Raw genomic sequence first — 10,873 nt, 5'->3', positions numbered from 1 at the left:
GTGCAGTGGTTAGTGCCAGTCGTGTCTGCAAATCGTGTGGGGGTGACAAAAGTACCTACTCAAAGCATAAACCTGTATTTTTCCAACCAGCTGCAAACCCTACAGGTATTTTTGTCATCAATTTAAGAATTGTAATTACTTTGTGTTGGTGGCTTTATTATTATAAAATGAAACTTATCTGCTTAAGGGGTTTAAATGCCTAACCTTGCTAAATAACTTCTCTCACTTACTGTTTATTTCCTTCCTTAGCACTCATGACAACTGCAATTATTTGATGTGACTATTTATTTATTTAAAGTTGATCTTCCTCACTAGAATGTAAGTTCCAGAAGGATGTCATATTATCTCCAGCCTTCGACACATAATAGGCATTCCATAAATATATTAGTATATTGAACTCATGTTGTTAATACTAAGTACTCAATCCAAAATTATTAATTAAGTTAATACCTACCTAAATAGTTTAAGTTTAAACAATTTGGCTCTCAAAAGAAATTTCAATCATTGTACTGTTGATATTTGGCTCTTTTGACTAATGAGTTTGCCAACCACTGCTCTAGTATATTATGAAGTTAGAGACAGAAAGCATTTTGTCCTCATTTCAATATACAGAAATTAAGGAAGAAAGATCATGGATGACTCCAAATTTTCAGCTTAAGTCAGTAGATGATAATGACACTTATGCATGCAATTATTCATTCAACAAAAATTTAATTAACAATTATTGTAGGAGGTACTGGATACAGACCTGGTCCTACCTTTGCTGTGGTAATAGCTACTCTATTTTAGGCTCAGTTTATGAGTCTTCTCAGATTTTCTGGGAGTTAGCTTCTCTGGGACTCTTGGCATTTTGCTCTGTTTCAGCTGCCACCATGAGTGACTTAGTTAAGTCCCTTGTGGTTTGATTGTCCAAGGCCAACCAGCCACATACCCATGGACTCCTCCCATCACTTCTGGACTCTAGGGCAGGGCACTTGGCTTTCTGAGTGGCTATCAAAGAATATGGATAACACAACTGGGCAGTGTGGGAAGTTAAGCTTCCTGTGGGACAATCTTTGACTAACAGGAAAAGGGGACATAAAGTGTCTACCTTCCTGGGATTGCTACAAAATGTGATTACTCCATATTGTCTGTATGAAGATGTTCTGTATGGCCAAGTGGTTGCACCTGTTAAGAGACTGGCTGTTACTCTACAAGGCTTGCCATTAGCGGTGGTTATCACAGTGATGCATCACCATGCATTGCTCCCCATTTTTCCTTACCCTTTTCCTCACTATTGCTGCTTTGGGGTAATACCTCCTAAGTAAAGCCTCGGCCCTTAATCCTTGAACCAGGCTGTTTTCTAGGGAGCTGGGCTGAGACACACCCACACAGACAAATAGAAGATGAGTTTGAGTGAACTTAAGTAAAAATTACCCATCCATTCAAAAATATTTATTGAGCACCTCCATATATATTTGAATTAGGGATGCTATGGTGAAGAATACAGACATGTTTCCTGCTCTTGTTGAGCCTACCTTCAATGGGGAGTGGTAGCAAATAATAAGTCAGCACAGAAATAAATGAGCATAATTACAGATAGTGACAACAATTTTAAAGAGCAATTTATGATATGATAGTGGGACTAGTATATGTGTGGGTGGTCAAGGGGACAAAGAATAGGTAGAAGGAAAAGCCTTCTCTAGAAGGAGGATCAGGTCTTTCACAAAATGCCACTGGGAGAATGAACCTGGAAACAGACATGTTGTATAGCATTGGGGTTTAGATGCAGACAGGAAATGTACCCCTAATTTGACTATAAAAAAGTTGGTCATGACATATGCATAGAAAATAATGGGAATAGGGAGATTGAAGAGAGTAGAGAAGGGATGAGGGTGCAGACCAGGGACAGGGAGAAGAGTTAGTGGGCAGTGCCAGAGCAGAAAAGGTAGCCACTGTGTGTATAATCCCTGACACTCAGTGGCCATAGAACTTTGGAGAAGCCTAGTCCTTGGTTTTCTTAGCTCCAAAATAAGGGTATTGATCAAGCTCCATGATTGTATGAAGGCAAGAAAGAGCTGAAAAGAAAACTCTATGTAGCTATGTAATTTACCCCTTGAAATACAGCACTGAAGTCTTTAGGACCCAGTAATAATTGGCTTTCTCTCACCATTAATTATATTCTGGCCATTTATCAGGTAACACAATTGTCAGACTCCCTCACCAAAACGTCTTTTTCATAACTGAGAACTGTTTACAGTAAAGACAAACAATTGGGGCTCATTAAATCAATTATTAGGACACTGATTATGCATCTATTGTCTACTCTAGTCAGTTAAGTTCAATAAGCTCTTCAGTATTCATCAGAACAATTATGCTAATAAGCTTGAAATTTCCCAAGAGTATTATACTTTCATACACTTATCCTGCCTACCAGCAGTCTGGCTCAGTCAATATTGTCACACACAGACAATCTATCCTATATAATAAAGGCTAATACGCAAATAGACGGAATGGCGGAACCACTGAACAACTGAACAACAGGTCGCTATGATGTGCGCTGACCAGCAGGGGTGTGCATGGAACATGGCAGGCGATGGTTGTAGTGAGATAGTGGAAGAGGTGAGTGGGGGCACCAGACCAAGACAGGGCACTGGTCGCTGTCATCAGGGTGAGCCTCTGGTGGTTACTAAAAATTCTTTGCTACTGCGCCATGGTCCCACCTGGCACTTGCACCTGCTGCCGGTGCTGGCCCTGCTCCCACTCACTGCCAGCGCCAGCCCCACTCACACCTGCAGCCAGTGCTGGAGCCTCTGCTCGCACCTGCTGCCAGCGCCTGGCACTGGTCCCGATCGTTTGGTGCTGTCAGCAGGTGCCAGCCCCGATTGCCCCTCACAGCTTCTCCACCTCCCCCTGCTCCTGAGGGGCGATCGGGGAAGCAGCTGCTGCTCACACCCACTGATGGCGCCAGCCCCGGTCACACCTGCTGCTGGTGCTGGCCCCAATTGCTCTGCGCCATTAGTGGATGCGAGTGGGGTTGGTGCCATCAGCACATGGGAGCAGTGGCAGCAGGAGCGGGGCCCGCAGCAGGAGGGGCCAGGCGGGGACACAGAGGATGGGCCGAGACCCACCCCTGTGCCCAATGCAGCCTCGCAGCCCACAGTTCCTTCCAAGGTGCATGAATTCATGCACTGTGCCCCTAGTATATACATAAAAGCCATGCGACTGGAATGATCGGTCACTATGATGCGCACTGCAGCCAGCCAACTGGCCCAATCAGGGACGGGCGGGCCAGCCAACCTCTGTGGCCCCTCCCTCCAGCAGGCCAGGCCCCGATTGGCCCCCCTATCGGGGAGAGCTGGCCAGACCCCTCCCGTGCACGAATTTGTGCACCAGGCCTCTAGTTATAAATAAGGCATAAGGCCCTACTGTTGACATATGACTACCAAATTATGCCCCCTCATAATAGAATTGTAAATATTTTGTACATTTGTTCTTTTAGGGTTTAGATATTGGCCTGTTTTCCCCACCCCCAAAATATGTAGATTTTAGATAATATTTAAATGGCTTTATGGGAGTATTCATTGCATTGGCATTGTATTATAACACTACAAGTAATATTTGAACGGTCACTGAATTAGCTATCTAATGATCAATAAAGCCAATGATCATGTTTTTAAATGTATAAGTAAGAAATATTATATTGTCAGCTGTCTGGAGAATAAGAAATATAACTTGTTTTCCCCAAATATTTTTCTCTCAACAAGAGGCAACTTTTCTCTCAGTCTCTTTACCTCTTTAAAAAAAAAATCCCTAACTCACCCAGCTGGTATGGCTCAGTGGTTGAGCATTGACCTATGAACCAGAGGTCACCTTTGATTCTCTGTTGAGGCATATGCCCAGGTTGTGGCTCGATTAATCCCCAGTGGGGGGGTGTGCAGGAGGCAGCCAATCAATGATTCTCTTATCATTGAGATTTCTATTTCTCTCTCCCTTTCCCTACCTCTCTGAATCAATAAAAATATATATTTAAAGAAAAACAAACAAAAACCCTACCTCAATGGTTTGTTTTCTTGAGTGATTTTGGCCACAGAATAATGATTTTCCATCATAATCAACCATTGCTTTTATGATTGGCACATAACAGATACAGATAAATACTTGCTGGATCCTTTTTTTTTTGTATATGCTTTATTCTTGTCTCCATCAGATGTTAGTTTTCATTTTTAACAAAAGCTAGCATGTGAATAAGGAATGTGTGTGTGTGTGTGTGTGTGTGTGTGTGTGTAGGCAGGTGTACACATCTTCAATACAAATTCTTTTAAAACATAAAATTTCATTGTATTGAGATAAAAATCCAGCTGATAGTGAATTTTTTCTATCATTATTTACAACAAAAGTAACCCCACAACATTTGTTGTTTACAATTTTTACTTAGGTTATTTCATGCAATCAGTGTCCTTTCAGTCGCAAATAACTGGATGTTTCCTTAAGAAGTAGCAATGCTCACTTCAACTTAGCTCCACCAGGATGAGAAAATACGGAGATCAGATGTTGAAGAGATGCTCAATGGCTGTATTGAGAGCGATGGGGCAAAGCTGTGTAGAATGCTTGTGGACCTATAGCACACACAGAATGCTATACAAATGCTGTATTCCACTTCAGTTACTTAGTCTTTTGGTAAGGGTGTGGGAAGACAACTGAGAATGAGATGCTTTCCTTATCCTTCAGGAATGTACAATCTAAATGGGGAGACAAAACATACATACATGAGAAAGCTAAAAACCTTCTCAAGACTAAAGTAACAGGCCAAGATTAATCAAAGATTAATATCATCCAGGAAAGGCTTTCCAGATTTCATAAGAGAGATGGATTACGAGTTGTATCTTTTGGAAAATCAACACGTGGATAAATATTTTTAAAAATTCAAACTACAGAAGAAATAATGATGAACTTTAAGTTTTCCACTCATGACTTCCAAGTTCTCATTCCAGAAGCAACCATTACCATTTTTCTTATACAGTGGGGCCTTGACTTACGAGTTTAATTCGTTCCGAGACCAAGCTCATTCAGGAGCTCGTTAACTCAAATTACTCTATCAACTCAATGCAAAAAATCGGCGGAGAGACAGCTGGTATCTCAAAAAACTCATTAGTCGGGACACTCGTAAGTCAAGGCCCCACTGTATGTTTCTCTAGTACACTTAATTACTTTTAAATTGATTCTGAATTGATTTTAATTTCATTGACTTTGCAGTGTCATGAGTGATGAAGGGTTAAACTTAGTGTCTATTCACATAAAAATAAGATTCACTCAATATAATTTATGCAATAGGAATCTACTGATGATAGGTCTTGAAGTACCCTAGTGGATTTCCCAGTTGATTGTTGCCACGGCAATCCTTCTCCATCTGCCTTCAGTTTCTGTCTTGACCCACTTTGGTTTAGACACATTTCTAGCAGAGGGGACAGTAGGCATGTTCCCATTTCAAAACCCTATGGGAACTGCATTGGTAGCCAGATTGCCCCTCCTCCCATTTATTCAATCTCACAGATCCTAAAAGGATTCCAGAATGGAAGTTAGGGACTCAAAAGTCTGACACTTCGGGAAGATGGTCTTAAACTTCAAGCATATCATCTACTGAATTACTGTACCCTTTAATTGTACCCTAACTCCCACAGCAGATTCTTCTGGAATCCCGCCAGCTCAGGAATCCCCCATCACCCAGATGGATACCAAATGTACATCCTGGTCACATAGGAAAAAATATCTGTGTGACCCAGGGTAGCTTTATTTTTTTAAAAAATAAATTTTTATTGATTTCAGAGGACAGGGAGAGGGAGAAACATCAATGATGAGAATCATTGATCAGCTGCCTCCTGCACGCCCCCTACTGGGGATCGAGCCTGCAACCTGGCATGTGCCTTGTCTGGGAATTGAAACGTGACCTCCTAGGTCAACACTCAACCACTGAGCCATGCATGCCAGGCCCAGGGTAGCTTTTAATAGGCCATTTCACATTAAAATGGTTGGCGTGGGTCAGCAGGAAGGACCAAAAACCAGAAACAGCCTTCCTACTTGTAAATTGAAGAGCCTTTGCCCTGGCCTAGACCGTCCTCCCTGGTGGCTCCGGGATATGGAAGCAGAGGCTTAGGAGATGGATCAGTTCCATCAGTTGGCTTCCTGGGCCGCTTTCACAAGCTATTTTACAAGGTGGGTGAGTAGAGCTGCCTCTAAGCTGGCAATGGAAGAAAACACCCTGGTGGTCAAGTTCTGAAGAATTTCTGCTAAGTTTACCTTAGCATAAATACATGAAGGCGAGGGAGGGAAGGAATGTTAACAATTACTCATTTTCTTTGAATGTCAAAGCCCTGTGATATGTATTGTTTTTTTTTGTTTGTTTTTTTTCATTTTACATTTATTAAGTTGCTTACAATGGGCCATGTATTGTTTTATTTAATCACCACACAACTACATTTGAATAGCTATCATTGCAGGTGAGTTCCACTTGCCGAAGGTCACAGATTCGGAAGAGAGTCGAACTAAAAACCACAATTTGCCTATCTCCGGGGTTCGTGTCCTTCATCACAGCTTTTCGGTGGGAAGCGTACTTCTGTGTTCGAGGAGGGAGACGGTGGGCATGAAGATTCTGAAAGGACTTCTGGAAAAACTGTAAGACTCAGGGAATGGCCAGGTACCTCTCCACAAGACACCTTCCTCGGAGGAGCCGTCCTATCTGAAAGGAAAGCAAACACTTCAAGAACTCTGACTGCTGGTGCTGCTTGTTGACTCGTTTATATTGTCGGTGACCCTTTCCTGCTCAAGCGCCACATGAAATTCACGAAGGAGCCCAGGAAATCGAGCGCTGCACAGGGAGCCCCGAAAACGGCCTTGTCTCTGCCACCACCCACCAACCTGTGTGAGACCTTTCTCTCTAACTTGAGTTCTGTGGTGCTCCCTGCCCGACGTACTAAGTGTTCAATAAATACCGGATGTGACTGACTAGTGGGGTTCCATAGTTCAGCAGAGACCTGGGTGTCCCTGGGGTGAAAGCGAAGTTACCCGAGCGCAGTTACGCCCCCACCAGCTTTGGGCAGCGAGCAGCTTACTAGCAGTTACGGGCCTTGCAGCGCAGATGCTGGGCGCCTACCATCACCGGACAGCGGAGAAATGAAGGGAAAGAGAATCCGGCGATGAAGGGGCATCGAGCTTACTTCTCGGACTTCACAAGGGTCGTTCACAGCACGCATCATCAGCTGCATTTGTTACCGGAGAGAGCCAAGCTTCAGGTTACACCTGGCACCCTTCGCCCTGGCCCTGAAGCCCACAGGTCCCCGCCCCAGGGGCGTATTTACATCCCGGACCCCGCCCCCACCTCTCAGCCGGGGGCCCCGCCCACCCGCCCGCTCATTCGCCCAGGGGCGCGCCCGGAGTGGCTTCAGTACCGCGGCTTCGGCGGAACCGTCCTCCGGCCCCTGGCTCGTCCTGTCCTCCAGGCGGGCTCGGTTCCTCCGAGGGGATGAGCACTTGCCCCTCCGCGGCTTGCTGAGGGAAGGTGGCCCCAGCGGCGGCCCTCACAGGCCCCACCCAATGGCGCTGGAGAGACCGAGAAGGGGACCCAGGGCCGAGGCAGGGGGACAGGTCACCGCGGGGCTGTCTCCCCACTGCGGCAGGACACGTGCTTCCCCGCCATCCCCTCCCACAGCCTCTCCTGGGAGCTCCCCAAAGACGAAGTCAACCGAAACCGGGGGCGTCCCACCCCACCTCGCCCACCGCCGCCGGCCCGGCCGCGCCTCGCCTCGCCTCACGCTCTACGGGGGAGGCGGGACCAATCAGGGAGCGACGTCTCCCTTCCGATTCGAGGCTCCCGACGCGCGGCTCACACCCCGAGCACCTCGCGCGCTGATTGGCTGCGCGCGCCGCCGGTCGGGCCGAGAGGGCAGGGCGGGCCGGGGGTGGGGGGGGAAGGAGGCGGGGAGGTAGTGGCCGGGACTCTCGAAGCTCCGCTCGCGCCCCGGCCCTGCTCGGGAGCTCGGCCTCCTTCCTTCCCTCCTCCGCTTGTCCTGCCTTCCGTGCGTGCCGAGGGCTGCGATCGGCCGGCGTGCCTCGCGCCCTAACGGGCGGCCGGGGGCGCCAATCAGCGGGCGGCAGGGTGCCAGCCCCGGGGCTGCGCCGGCGAATCGGCGGGGCTCGCGGCCTGGGGTGGGAGGCGGGTCTACCGCGCGGCCGCGGCGGCGGAGGAACAGCTCCCAGCCAGCAGCCCGCGAGCTCCGAGCGAGCCTCCCGGAGGTGGGTGCGCCGCGCCGCTGCGGCCGGCGGCGGAGGGCGCGGGGCGGAAGCGGAGGTGGGTCGGCGGGCGCGGCGGGGAGGGCTCGGTCGTCCGGGCGGCCCGGGGTGGGAGGGATGCGGGCGCGCGCCTGAGGGGAGGAGGGGCGGCGGCGGCGGCGGCGGCGGGACGCGCGTCCCCACCCCCTCCTTCTCGCGGGCGGCGTCCGGGCCCGCGTCCCCTCCCCGCGCGCCGGGGCCGCGGGCCGGGCACTCGCTGGGGAGGCGGGGCGGGAGGCCGGGCGGCCGCCCGAGTGTTTTCAGTTCCGCCTCCAACCTCCCATTCCCCTCTCCCCTCTCAGCCCCTCATCCCGTTCGGAAGAGGAAGGAACAAAAGGTCCCGGACCCCCGGCTCCGACGGGGCGGGACCCGGAGCCTCGGTCCAGGTAAAGCCGCGCGCCCGGCGGGCCCCTGGGGCCAGGGGTGTGTTCGTGCGGAGCTCGGGTCCTGGAGGCTCCGCGTCGCCTCGCCTCGCCTCGCCTCGCCACGGGGGCTGGTGCCGAGGTGCGGCCAGGTCCGGGCGGCGGGGCGCCCGGCGCTCGGGGTGCGGGAACGCGGGGTCGGGCAGGCCACCGGGAAGGGGTCGGCGCCCGGAGCTGCCCGCCGGCCGGCCCGGGGCCCGCGGGGGCCCTTCCCCTCGGTCGCGAGCAGCAGTTGGTAGTTTGCGGTGCGGGTTTCCAGAGCCGGAGAGACGGCTCTGGGTGAGGAGTCGCCGGGAAGCCGTGTTGGGAGCGAGCGATCCGTGGCGTCCACTTGCTTTCTGGCCCCGTAACCTTTGTTGGCCATTCTGGTCTGGGGGTGCCGGGGTGCGCTCGCCCCGACGAGCCGGCGGCCCTTCTCCCTCACTCGGGAAAGTTCCTCGGAGCGGAGCCTGGCAGGTTTTCCCACCCGCCTTTGGAGAGCGAGCGAAGGGATTTCGCGTATTTCAAACTTGGTCCTCAAATGTGCAACTTGAGTTGTTTTGTTCTCTCCTGGGGGCGGCGGGGAGCTACTGTCCCTGGGTTGGGTACTTGTGTCTTCTGCTTACTTAATCCTTATGTGGTTAATGGTTTCCTTTTGATCCTAAACAAAGGAAAAACAGCTCCTGGGTTGGTTTTTGTCATTCCTTCCTCTCGACCCTTTGGCTAAATGCTACGGGTTTGTTGTCATCTCCGCCTTTGAAAGGGCCATCTCCAGGTAAACGCGATTGGAAGCAGCATTTCCCCTCTGCCGTGCCTGTGACAGTGTGGAATAGTTTACATTCTGGTGTTTTAAGGGACACATGTAAGGTAATGGTTGATAAGCAAATGGTCACGCAAACTTCCAATTCCATCTTTTTCAAAAATGGCCCCTGAAATTTGAATTATTTTCAGAATTCCGAATGGTTCTGTATTCCTAGCTCCCTTTTCATTTCCTCTCTTCTGATTTTCATATGGATTGAACGTGTACCACTGGCTGCAAGGATGTCTTGTTGGAGCCTAATGAGATAATAAATTGGCTATTACACTGCAAATACATGTGTTATTCTAGTTTTGACCCGCCTTGAAAAGTGTTTCTCTGACATAGAAGAGTAAACCAATTAGTTAAATGGAGTTTGAGGAGTTTTAATGTGAATAAATAAATAAGCAAATGTAACACAGAAATGGGAGAAATAATATAAAATGGATTTCATAAGTGTACCACAGTGTGAGGATTTTCTTATTTGCCTTAAGAAAACCAGGATATCTGTAGACTTTTCTCCACCAAAAGATCATTTAGCAAACATTTTTATTCAATTCAGAAAGTTCCTTGGTTTTTGCCGTAAAATTAGTTATTGTTAGCAAATAAGAATAGAGTCTTGTGGACATTTTTAAGGTGAGTACCCACTTACACCCTTAATATTACAATTAATTGATTGTAAAGTAGTTCATTGGCCAGCTTTAATTAATGTAATGTGATTGGAAACATCAATTTCCGAGCTTGTTTTAGTAAGAAATTGCATAGAGCCCTGTTTTTTTACTTTATACCTATACCTTCTAAAGTGAGTTAACATTGTAGATGTTCAAAAAAGTTTGCTTTTTCAAGCTTGTAACTTACCTGTACCTATTCATAAGTGGTCGATCTTTACACAGTCTGTAAATTCATAAAATAATAGTCTTGTAAGAAACTGTGCAGGGTAATTTCCTGCTGTTCGTGGCTTGTCAGGCTTGGTTTGTGTTTTAACACTCAACTAGGAATTTGGGGATGGCTTTTTATATTTCAGCAGAAATCTTTTTAATAGAAACAAAGGTTTTTCTACTGCAAGATGGCAAAAGATCCCCTTTTCATTTTGTAAATATTAGAATTATGTTGCTATAATCTCATTACTTTACATTGGGGATGAAAAACACTCAGTTTAGCTGCATAACCTGCTGATCATAGATAGACCTGTTGAGTTTTTACATTTTGCAAATATTTTCAGTTGTGTCTTTTTATAAAGGTTTGAATGCTTTTCTTGTTTGGTTTTGATTCTGCTAGTTTTATATTTTAGGACTGCAGAGACTGTGTTTGTAGCAGCTTTGTTCTACAGGTGTATTTATAATGCATCTAAAAGCTGTATGCAGTTTGGCAG

At 47.9% G+C, this 10,873-nt stretch overlaps 1 protein-coding gene and 1 long non-coding RNA gene across 11 annotated transcripts in view; one reads left to right on the top strand and one right to left on the bottom strand.

The window, feature by feature from the left end:
- Positions 1-4,160: 4,160 nt before the first annotated feature.
- LOC308523184 lies at positions 4,161-8,069 on the bottom strand. 2 transcript variants are annotated; one of them, XR_013996306.1, is made up of 4 exons: positions 7,425-8,057; positions 7,089-7,235; positions 6,492-6,715; positions 4,161-4,721 (listed from the first exon to the last, which is right to left on the bottom strand). It is a non-coding gene; the product is annotated as an uncharacterized lncRNA (long non-coding RNA). The 2 variants fall into 2 exon arrangements; XR_013996305.1 differs by lacking the exon at positions 4,161-4,721 and having other exon boundaries at positions 6,339-6,715; positions 7,425-8,069.
- An 87-nt stretch (positions 8,070-8,156) lies between these two features.
- SMAD2 (SMAD family member 2) overlaps positions 8,157-10,873 on the top strand; it is a 61,060-nt gene continuing 58,343 nt past the window's right edge. For 3 of the 9 annotated variants that reach the window (XM_081096911.1, XM_081096910.1, XM_081096914.1), the window contains exons 1-2: positions 8,179-8,268; positions 8,607-8,690. The gene's annotated coding sequence lies outside the window, so the exon portion shown is untranslated. Of the gene's footprint in view, positions 8,324-8,606; positions 8,691-10,873 lie in introns of all 9 variants that reach the window. The other 6 variants (XM_081096912.1, XM_081096909.1, XM_081096913.1 and 3 more) reach the window with 4 other exon arrangements.

Source organism: Myotis nattereri (genome assembly GCF_964212035.1).
Source record: "Myotis nattereri genome assembly, chromosome: 8".
NCBI classification, from domain to species: domain Eukaryota; kingdom Metazoa; phylum Chordata; class Mammalia; order Chiroptera; family Vespertilionidae; genus Myotis; species Myotis nattereri.
The sequence above is the reverse complement of the archived record's forward strand: the minus strand, read 5'-3'. Positions and strand labels throughout refer to the sequence as shown.